The sequence below is a fragment of the Schistocerca piceifrons genome, chromosome 4, assembly GCF_021461385.2.
Source record: "Schistocerca piceifrons isolate TAMUIC-IGC-003096 chromosome 4, iqSchPice1.1, whole genome shotgun sequence".
NCBI lineage: Eukaryota > Metazoa > Arthropoda > Insecta > Orthoptera > Acrididae > Schistocerca > Schistocerca piceifrons.
The window spans coordinates 336,372,756-336,382,830 of NC_060141.1; the positions used below are offsets into that span (position 1 = coordinate 336,372,756).

General features: G+C 40.8%; 1 pseudogene; it reads left to right on the forward strand.

Moving 5' to 3' along the window:
* Positions 1-5,450: 5,450 nt before the first annotated feature.
* LOC124796657 lies at positions 5,451-5,568 on the forward strand (annotated as a pseudogene).
* The last annotated feature ends 4,507 nt before the right edge of the window (positions 5,569-10,075 follow it).

The window sequence follows — 10,075 nt, forward strand, 5'->3', positions numbered from 1 at the left end:
GACACTGAATAGTGCACGGTACATCCAAACCGTCATCGAACCCATCGTTCTACCATTCCTAGACCGGCAAGGGAACTTGCTGTTCCAACAGGACAATGCACGTCCGCATGTATCCCGTGCCACCCAACGTGCTCTAGAAGGTGTAAGTCAACTACCCTGGCCAGCAAGATCTCCGGATCTGTCCCCCATTGAGCATGTTTGGGACTGGATGAAGCGTCGTCTCACGCGGTCTGCACGTCCAGCACGAACGCTGGTCCAACTGAGGCGCCAGGTGGAAATGGCATGGCAAGCCGTTCCACAGGACTACATCCAGCATCTCTACGATCGTCTCCATGGGAGAATAGCAGCCTGCATTGCTGCGAAAGTTGGATATACACTGAACTAGTGCCGACATTGTGCATGCTCTGTTGCCTGTGTCTATGTGCCTGTGGTTCTGTCAGTGTGATCATGTGATGTATCTGACCCCAGGAATGTGTCAATAAAGTTTCCCCTTCCTGGGACAATGAATTCACGGTGTTCTTATTTCAATTTCCAGGAGTGTATGTGCGCTCCACTCGTCGCTAATAGAACATCAAGGCGATATTCGAATTCTCCACGTGTGCGGATCGGCAATGCTGCATCAACACTTAGTCTCCTGTTAAAATTCCCAGGCTGAGAGGTATATGAAATCGCTTCTTAACGTCTCGTCTCCAACTACGGAAGACATATTCAGAGATTAAACGGCTGCTACCACTAAGGCGACTCTCGCAGTTACAGAGCGCATACGAAACACAACCATCTCTCTCATACGATGCCGCCCCTATGACTATCTGTGGATGGCATCCTCATTCTTGATTAAAAATAATTAATTGGAATCCTGTTGGCACAAAGTCGGCATCTGCATTTCACCTAACTTTAAACCTTTCTTTCGATTAAAATTATCATGGTGTTTTATGATTCTCTATAAAAGCTTGCATTGCCTTGCTGAAACGTTCGTCTTACTGAATCTTATTTCGTGGTTACCGTCTCGAAAAAAATGTTCTGTTACGTCGATTTCTCGGTATGTCCTAGACGACAGCCACTTTTGCGCTCGGATGTGCGGGTGTTGACACTTCTTTTCATAGTTCCGCTATACACTAGTCTGCAAATTCAAGGCATTTTATATAGCTCGGATATTGCTAATGGATGTGTATCTTTTGCTATTATTGAATATTCATTAATCTTATTGGTACTTCGAAACATCGTTTCGACCTTATACTTGGCCAGAACTTTTCCTATGCGATCCGTAATTTTACCAATGAAGGCGAGATAAACATATCCTTTGCTGTAGTGCTCGAACTATCTCTTTACTAGAATATTCATTTGACTTGAAGGCCGGCCGTAAGTGATTTAATTCATCCCGCAAATAAACCGGCTCGCAGATTTTATCAGCTCTGTCCATCAATGTTTTCATGACACCCCTTTTTTGTCTATGGCGAGTGTTTGATTGTTTGTGGAGGTATCTCTAAGTATGTGTGTGTGTCCTTTCTGTATACTTCATTCCCTAAGTCCCATTCACGTATTCAGTTACAGATACCCTCGGGAAATTCAGTTGACCATTGCTCTCTTTTTCCTTTGCAAACTGTATCTTTCAGTTAATACCAATGAGATGCACCAAGGCGACTTACGGTGAAGAGGAGTTGGGTATCTGACGGCCATCCAGAGATAGTCAAACAGTTGGAATCATAAGACGTATGGTGTTACCCTCCATGCTCTCTATAAATGCGAGGGACGTCAAGCACTAGTGGCAGCACCCGTGTTACATTGGAAGATATAGGAAACAGTTTTATTCATCGACCACGGCCTCCTAGGCCGGAGGTTTTAACTGAAGGAGACGCCGTCCTTGAAGGCCTTCATTGTAAAAGTTCTGATTACTTCATTGCTACACTCACGAAGGATAGCAATGTCATTGACTGATGTGTACATGCGATCCTTGACGTAATCCCCCCCAAAAACGTCTAGTGGCGTGACACCGAAAGAGCGCGGCGACCATGCGATGGAACCATCACCATCCGTCCACATCCCAGGAAATGTTATTCGGCACGGCCTGCACGTAAAAACTCCGATGTGGGGGTGCTCCAACACGCTGCAACCCCTCGATCTGAGGTAAAAGGATCTTTCGAGAACGTCCAGGTAAACATTTCGCGCTATAGTTTTCTCTGCGAAGAAAAACGGGCCTGGCACCTTATCCTGAATTAGGTCGCACCAAATATTACGTTTAGGAGTATTTTGATACACTGCTGGTCAAATCAGTAACTAAGGACAAAGGTAACAGCTGCTAGACGTTTTACAACCAACCACGATTCTCCGTCTTTAGTAATTTCAAAGTTACGATGTTTTGAAATGATAGCGGGACTTAATAGACACACCGTATATGTACATCAAGAGTCCGAAACAGAGTACTTTGTGTTCTACTGTCGCTCCCACCGTCCCTCAAAAAACGCCCCACCCCCTCTGCCCCTCTACGTTCCTGTTCCGGTCACGAATACTCTCCAGGAAGGTAGGTAAAAGGATTGCTGGTAAGCCTTTGTGTGAACTATAATCATTCTAATTCTATCTTCACGCTCTTTTCACGAAATATACATAGGAGAAAGCAGTATTTTAGGAAACTGTGCACACGAAATTTTAACAATAGACCACATCGTGCTCCACAGCGCCTTTCTTGTAACGTCTGCCCATGGAGCTGAATGAACGTATCCGTGATGATTTCGCTGTTGTTTACCGAATCCATTACGAAACACATCGCTCTTTTTCACATCTTCTCTATTTCCTACATTAGTTATATGTTTGGTACGTATCACAGATTAACGAGCAACATTCACGAATCAGCCGAACGTAATTTTTGTAAGCTTCCTCCTTCGTGTGTGGACTATTCTTATCGAGAATTCTTCCATTCTATTTACGTAACTTCTCTACAGTTCACGCTTAGGTGTTTGGCACATAATTTATAGAACCACTTACTGATTATTTATCGACTTGTGACACTTAAGTTTCTCTCGGCGTCTAAAATGTTTAAATAACTTACGGGGATGCAGCCGGGTTTATCGAATATGTCACCTGGCTGCAGTCCCATAAATTATTTGAGTACTTATCAACCCTTCCACTCATGAGTAACACGTGGGAATAAACGAACACGAAAACTTCCGTGATAGTTCTGATTTCTCTCATTTCATTACGATTGCCTCTTCTCTCTAAGCAGGTGTGTGTGTGTGTGTGTGTGTGTGTGTGTGTGTGTGTGTGTGTGTATGTGTATGTGTGTGTGTGTGGGAGGGGGGGGGGGATGGAGGAAGTCAACAAAAATTTTCACATTCGGAGTAGAAAGTTGTGATTGAAATTTCATGAAAGTTCTCACTGCAACTAAGAACGCCTTTGTTTTAATGATTGCCATCCTAGCTCGCGTGTCATGTCCTTGACACTCTCTTCACTATTTCGAGATAATACAAAACAACCTGCCCTTCTTTGAACTATTTCGACGTCCTTAATCTTCCCCACCTGCTGGGGTTCCCATACTGCGCATCAATATTCTAGAAGAGGAAGGATAAGCAGTGTAGGCAGTCTCTTTACTAAAACTGTGGCAAATTTAAACTGTTCTGTCACAAAAACGTACTCCCCATAACACGTGTGATGGTTCCAATACAAGCCATTCGTAATTGTAATCCCCAGGTATTTAGTTGAATCGAAAATCTTAAAATCTGTAATTTTTCGTGTTACAAAAATTTTACGAAATTTTTTTAGTATCTATACCGAGGACCTTACATCTTTTATTGTTAGCGTCAATTCTTCGACAATGAATGAAGACGATAAAAACAAATCAGACGTCGGTAGCTTGTACTGTGACAACGTGTTTTCAGACTCAGGAGAAGGTTGAGTTCAATGCGGAAAAAGTGTTTGGTTGGCCCACGAAAGCTGCAGTGGAACAGTTGATGGGGATTGTTACTTTATGTGTGAATTTTGTGACCAATAAGGTTCATTAAATGATATTTCAACAAACATTTCTGCTGCTTTTCCTTCGAAAAATATTTTTTCTACGTTCCCGTAAAGTTGGTATGTGCACACACACGTCTTTATCCTACTACTAGAGTACGACCGAGGGATTTGGCTTTTTCTATAAAAGAGCCTCTCATTGAAGAAATACTGAAGCTATCAGTTTCCATGAAAAATATATCGTACCTACCCAATTAAACAATGATTAACTACTAAATCTGACAATCTCTGCGTTAAATAGTTTAGCCCCAAAGGAGCTTGCAAATATTAGCTACCCGATCTTACCCCACTTTCGCCTACATGTTCCAGAATCCTACTCCAAACCTCTTTGGATTCTGCTTTCCTTGTGATTAGTTTCTGTGTCCGTTGTACTTGAAACTACGGCATCACTAATGATATTCAGAAAGTGAATCTTATACCGCCGTACTGAAGTGTCATATTCCTGCAGACTCAGTAATCATTTATTGATGTGGGTAAGATATGTATTCATACAACAAGCTGAAGTTAAACACACGTCAGATCGTAATGCACTGTTAGTTACATAACTGAGCTACACGTACAGTATAGGAAAGGTAATCGAAAACAATGAGAGTGATTACTGAGAAAACAGTATATTTTACAGAATGCTTAAAAAAGTACTCTCTGGGGAGAAGCATTCAGTCAGTCTAATGTCAGTTCTGCAATTAAATATAGTTCTTAATCACTTTGTAACCATTTTGGAAAGCAATTTTCTTAAAAAATAAGTGCAATACCTGGAAGTCTTAACTGAAACCTTGTATCACTATAGGTATTAAAGCATCTTTAGAATGGAAAAGGGACATCTACAAATTAGACACAAAAAGGAAGGATCTTGAAGTATTTGAGTAGTATAAACATTACAGTAATATCTTAAGAAAATTTGTAAAAAAAAAGTCCATCTTGTCATAAATTGGCAAATCAGACACTAAAATCAAATCAGTGTGGAATATAATTAAAAGGGAAGCAGGACCTTTAGAATAACTTGTAGTGAAGAAAACAGGAATAATATAAAAGATAGTTCAAAGGTCAATTTCAGTTTAAACACAGCTGATAAAATCGTTCTAAAAGTGCACAAATGGAAGCAAAACAATGTACTGGAGAATCAATACAGAAGATATTTAGTGAAACAAGAAGATGTCACGCATCCCCATCTCAAATCAGGAAGATCATCAGACCCTCCAAAGTGAAAATTTGTGTGGAGTTGATGAAATCTCAAACAATACACTAAAAATCCTTGGCCCAATAATTTTTTATGTTCTTAGTTACACGTGTAATAATTCATTAGTCCAAGGTATTATACCAGGCTGATTAAAATATGCTATTCTTAGGCCTCCCTACAGATTGATGACTACAGATATCGGTAAATACTGGCCAGTGTCACTATTTATAAAATTTTCAAAAGTTTTTGAGAAGGTAATGCACTTGAGGGAGCCAACGGTCTTGCCGCAGTTGTAACACCGGTTCCCGTCAGATCACCGAAGTTAAGCGCTGTCGGGCTGGGCTAGCACTTGGATGGGTGACCATTCGGTCTGCCGAGCGCTGTTGGCAAGCGGGGTGAACTCAGCCCTTGTGAGGCAAACTGAGGAGATCCTTGATTGAGAAGTAGCGGCTCCGGTCTCGGAAACTGCCATACGGCCGGGACAGCGGTGTGCTGACCACATGCCTCTCCATATCCGCATCCCGTGACGCGTTTTGGGCTCAGGATGACACGTCGGCCTGTCGGTCCCGTTGGGTCTTCATGGTCTGTTCGGGAGGAGTTCAGTGGAGTTCAGTTCAGTTCAATGTACTTTAGGGTTGTCATCCACCTGAATAGTAATAGAATTGTTAGTTAACTGCAATTTGAAACTTCAAAATGACTGCTCTACTGCGGACATAATACAATGTTTAAGTGATAAAATATCACTATTTGGCATGTCCAGTGGCTTATCAAGACATTTCACTGCGTAAATCATAATATTGTATTAGAATAATAAATTTTTATGGAATACATTGCTCAGTACATGTCTTCTATAGTTCCTACTTAAAAACAGGATACAGGAAGTTATACTAGGATGTTTGTGTAATATAATAAGGAACCCCATACCAGTTTCATGAAAAGAAACCACGAGTGCGTGCTCCAGGGTTCCAGAATAAGACGCTAGTTTAAGGGGGGTAGGACGTCAAGCGGGCCGACTTGGAGCAGGAGAGGCATCACAGAACATTTTAATTTCCAGTGTCTATAATTTTACAAATAAATTCATAAAACTTTGTCAGCATCACCAGGAAGGATTCAGGATTCACCCTCATTGCAGTGGAAGTTCGAAAACACAACAAAATAAATTTTTTTACGTGTGAAATTTCATCATTTTTACACTTACTAATGGCTGCATTTGTTGCTATAGGTACACTTTTCTTCATAAGTTAGAGAGATTCTTCGACGAATTTTGCACATCATACGTACCATACTCACAGATGTATGAAACTCTAGAATTTATTTAATTTATGAAAAAACGAATGAACTGTTATATTTTAATCTTCATGTTTAGGAAAAACACAAATTTTATAGTCAATTACCTCTATTTTTACCACAGATTTTGATAGATTTCGAAACTTCTAGAGTTTCATACACCTTCAAGTATGGTTTGTATGCTGTGCACAACAGCCAACAACTTCGAAAGATTTTTCTATATCTACAAATACGTCTTCTAAGATCGGTCATAGAGCCAGTATTGGCTAGCCTGTTCCTGGAATTCTCCAGAACACAGACTAATATTCCTGCAAGAGAGGCTTTAGCTGTATTTCCAGTCTTGTTTAAATAATTTTTGTCGGTATTTGGCAATCTTCTTTCTTTCTTCCTTTCTTTTGCTTGTGCCTTTATCCCACAGGTCACCGGATCGGCGTGGTTAGTTATGGATTTGGCAAGGTTAATGTTAAGGGGTGGCCAGATGCCCTTCCTGTCACCACCCCGTACCCCCTGGGACGGAAGTAGTGTAGCCCAGCTGTCTGCGTCTTGTGCAATCCATGGAATAGTGCGAACGAGTTCAGATGACTGTGAGTCGTGTAACCGAGGTGGGACGTAGGAACCAGCTCAGTATTCACCTAGGGGGATGTGGAAAACAGCCTAAAAACCACATCCAGTCTGGCTGGCACACCGGCCCTCGTCGTTAATCCGCCAGGCGGATTCATCCGGGGCCGGCGCTCCTATCCGTGTCCAGCTAGCAGCGCATTAGCCGTCTCGGCTAACCTGGCGGGTCAGTATTTGGCAGTCATAATTTATTAAACTGGTGGTTCGGTAGTATTGACACCTGTCAGCACCTGCCTTCTTTGGAATTAGAACAGTGACATTCATCTTGAAGCCTGGGGGTATTTCGCCCATCTGATGCGTCTTACACACCAGGTTGGATAGTTTTGCCATGGCTGGATCTCCCAATCATTTTAGTAGTTCTAAGGGAATGTCGTCTACTACATGGCCCTTTTTTGGATTAGATCTTTCATAGTTCTGTCTAACTCTTCTCACAGCATCAAATCTCTAACTTCACTTTCATTTATTTCGTCTTCCCTTTGTATAATATAGTCTTCATGTACATTCTCCTTGCTCCTTGTATATATACATTTCTTCCACATTTCGACTTTACCTTCTTTGCGTAGTAGTAGCTTGCCATCTGAGATCTTGATATTAACGTATTTTCTTCTCTTTTCTCAAAAAAACCCCTTTTTTCCCTATAGATGGTATCTATCTTTTCCCTAGACGTGCATGCTTCTATAGCCTTTCATTTGTAGTCTAAAAATGCCTGCTTAGCCATTTTGCATTTTCTATCATTTGCAGTATATTTATATTTTCTTCTTTCGTGATATTTGATTTCGAAATCTCTGCCTTACCATTATATAATCAATCTGAAACCTTCCATGCCTTCATATCTCTCCCACGTACGCAACTTCCTTGCATGATTCTCAAACCAAGTGTTGGCAATGATTAAATTATGCTCCGTGCAGAATTCTACCAAACAACTTCTTCATTCATCACATTCCACTCGCTCAAGTTCACATGCTGTTTTTCGACATGATTTTTATATCAAGGCGAAACGAAATCAGTGACATTTTCGTATTGGCTCCTTTGATACGCCTTGATGTCACTACTTTGGCGTATAAAAATTGTGAAAGATGCGGAATGAAGAACGAGTCCAGTTACCAGTACCACGAAACTTTACTAGTGTGAGCTAATTGAACACAGGACAACCAACGAAAATTACAGATTACTCGAACTAGCAAAGAATGCTTATGTAAAACGTAAAATTCGTTTGTTTGACCTTTTTAGTTTCTCTGTTGTTCAGAACGACGTTATTTTTACTCTCTTTAGGTTTTTGGTTTCTTGGTTACTACCGTCCTCGGTAGCCCCCTGTTGTATCAAATTCTGTACATTTCGTCACAATCTGAAGTATCCTGGCTGTTCCTATTCATAACTCTAAATTTTCCTCCACCGCCTTTCCAGCCATTCGTTTGAAAAAGTACGTAGGAGCTTGAGTGTGTTAAAAAAGTTCACTACATTCAAAAGGGCACTAAAGGTTTATATGTTATTATTGGCACAGCTTCTTTGTTAGTCGATCCTAGCTGCCATCCCCTTGTCCAGCTGCGAACCTAATGCCTGCGTCCTCCCAACTACCCTTATCCCTGTAATTTTCTCCTTTGCTTTCTCTTTCATTTTCTGCTCTGTTAAATTTTCTCCATTATTTCTCTGTGTTCCACAGAACATTAATTTATGCTCATCTAATTCTGTCGTTTTTGCTGTGAGATGGACAACATATCCTGAAACTTCGAGGAGAATAACATATAATAGATCTTTGAAACGGATAATGCATTGAAAGGAGGAAGTAAAAATCGATAGCAATAAAAAACAAACATCAAAAGTACTCGAATTATATCACGTGTTGCTGAGGGAATTAGGAAAGTAGTAGATGAGTTTTCCTATAAAGGCAGAGAAAGAACAGATGATGGCCGAAGTAGAGGGGATATAAGAATCATATTGGCCTTAGGGGAAAGTGTAGTATATCAATTTAGTTCCTGGGCCACAATATATTCACTTGTGACGTCACACCCCTACTTGCAAGGTCAAGTGATGACAAGCAGCGTGGCATTGGGATTCTTTTGTCGTCGTTCACGAAGCCCATACAACTTTATCAGCCTGTACACACACACAAAGTTTGCTCTCCAGTCATAGCCGAGAACTTAGCCTCCATTAAAAACGAAACAGTCAGTCAGTATGTACACCACAGAGCCGGCCGGCTGGTTCTCTGTATCCACACTTAGCGCTCAAACACCATTATAGTTCGATTTCTGCACCCACTTCGTTGGAAGGCACAATGGACCCTCAAATTAAGGTCACATTGTTATTTCCACGTTTCACCCTATCACGCATAATTGCTAAGAGAGAACGCAGGGAAATATATTGTATTCAGCAAGTGGAAGACTTGCTATACTGCTACTAGCTACAAGTCTCAAGAGTTGTAATGCTCTTGGACAAGGTTTCACCCAGAGAAAAATTCTATGTGACGGCACATAAAAATTCATTCCTTGCATCAAAATAAAAATAGCACTTTTTAAAAATATCGTCTTTATTATTTATCAAAATACGTAATGATTTGTTCTATACGTCAGTACATGACACTTATAACTCTTTTTTCACACTACTAGTGTAACTCACAGGTTAAGATATACTTGGGGACGACTACAGTTTGATCATTGTACACCATTATGGTACAGTCTATCCTCATATTAAGTGTCCGAATGTTATTTCCACGTCTCTCCCTCCCTCTCATACACGCAAAGACAAATCACTCACAGTCTCCAGGAATGGAAAGATATGTACTGCGTTGTATCACTCAAACTATTTGGTTCCCAAAAATTTAAGTATAACTATGAAAGCAGTAAGGCTACACTTCACCCAGCACCTTTTTAGGGGCGAAGGAAATGATGACTCGTGATGTACTCTAGAAAACTATAGCTGACATTAATGGCTGGGTAACATAGCTTATTATTACTTTTGATCTTAGGCCTACTCGAGGTTATGTTAATCATGGAA